Genomic DNA, 2,123 nt, shown 5'->3' with positions numbered 1-2,123 from the left:
AAAATTCGGGAATATATTCCAGACCACTTGAAGCTACCAGGAACAGCAGAGAATCAGCTACGCAGCATATATAAATTGCTAAAGGCTAAGGCATCGGTCATAGAGAATCGCTTAGTGGTGTCCGTCTGGATTCCTCTGTTTAGTGACCAGGTGTCTCAACTTCATGAGATGATTGGCGTGCCGTTTGAGAGACTAGGAAGAAGATTGATACCAGTCCTTCGGAGTGATTACATCATTTATAATTTTAAAATGGACGCTTATCACCTGTTCTCGGAGTCTGAATTAAACAATTGCCAAACCTTTGGCGATGAAGAGTACGTCTGCGATGGAGGGTGGCCCTGGATAGATGCTAACGATCAATCTTGTGAGACATCTCCTCTAAAACCTCGCATCAAACCAAGCTGCAAGTTTGATGACTTTGCTGCGGATTCATTTTGGAAGAAATTGGCGCTAGTAAACAGCTGGATGTTTAAAGTTTTCAACCAGACAACGGGACATATTCAATTCTCGAGCCGCTCACAACGAATAATAGAGTTACCCCTGCAAGGCGTCTTGGAAGTGGAACCTGGCTGCACCGTTAGAACCCTAGGAACAACAATCACTGCGCCGTTAAGCCTCCAGTCTAGTCGAGATGTAGAAGATAGAGTGAATTTCACAGCAGACTTAGCTCAGATTGAAGAATTTAAAATGCTTCCTTTGGGACCAATGATTATCAATCACACCCGCCAAGTTGATGAAGTGATGACGAAGCTTAGAGATGTCCAGAAAACAAATGTCGATCTAAGGGGCTTGCAGTTTCATCATATGAGTGGTCATGCTGCTCTTATTTTAGTTATTCTCATAATAATAATATTAGCGATATGTTTTATTAAGAAGTTTATTCAAAGGCAAAATGTATCAGCTTTAAATTTTTAGATCTTTAGAACTTATGTAAAATAATATATCTAATATTACAGTCCACTATTACAAATTATCGAACGACAAATCAAAGATATAATTAGACAAAAATACAGTCAGTCCACTATGTAGACTTACGCGCCCGGCAGAATGTTCAAAATACATTTATTTTGAACATGAGAGATAACGCATTAGCATTTCATAGCCCACGCGTTGTTATCTTATAGAGTCTGTGTGCGGTTTAGGGTCTATTTGTACGATCGCCTATCTCATAAAACCAATACGCACAGCCGTATAAACCCTGCATGTGTACTTTTAAAAAGGGAATAGATAATGAGTCTAAGAAATGCATGTGTGTGTTTACTTAGGATCGTAAAATATCAGATAAGGAGAAACGGAGATATCACTGCGTTGGTATCTCGTTCAGGTTAATTTTTAGATTTTCATTTATTGTAGTGATAGGAAATTTGAAAATAAATGGTCAGTATAAATCTAGCATCAGAGAAGTGCGTTTTAGATTCAGCTCAACAGGAGCTATATCAGGTTATGGACCAATTTGAACTCTTCTTAACACAGTTGTTGGAAGTCATAAAAAAACACGTTGAGCAAAATTTCATTCCAATCGGAAAAGAATTGCGCCCTCCAGAGGCTCAAGACCCAAGACAGGTTTATATGGCAGCTATTCCAGATTGTGAACCGATTTGAAACATACAAACCACATCTGTTGAAAGTCATAAAAAAACACCTCATACAAAATTTCAACTAAATCGAATAATAATTGCGCCCTCTAGTGGCTCAAGAAGACAAGACCACAGATCGGTTTATATGGCAGCTATATCAGGTTGTGGACCGATTTGAATCATTCTTAATACAGTTGTTGGAAATCATAACAAAACACTTCATGCAAAATTTCAGCCAAATCGGATAGGAATTGCTCCTTGTAGAGGCTAAAGAAAACAAGACCCCTAGATTAGTTTATATAGCAGCTATGCCAGGATATGGACTGATTTGAAGCATTCATAGCACGTCTGTTGAAAAACATAACAAAACACCTCATGCACAATTTCAGCTAAATCGGATAATAATTGCGCCCTCTAGTGGCTCAAGAAGTCAAGACCCCAGATCGGTTTATATGACAGCTATATCAGCTTATGGACCGATTTGAACTAATCTTACCTCAGTTGTTGAAAGTCATAAGAAAACACGTCATGCAAAATTTCAGCCAA

This window comes from Stomoxys calcitrans, chromosome 4, assembly GCF_963082655.1.
Source record: "Stomoxys calcitrans chromosome 4, idStoCalc2.1, whole genome shotgun sequence".
Classification (NCBI taxonomy): domain Eukaryota; kingdom Metazoa; phylum Arthropoda; class Insecta; order Diptera; family Muscidae; genus Stomoxys; species Stomoxys calcitrans.
Note: the sequence above shows the minus strand (reverse complement) of the source record.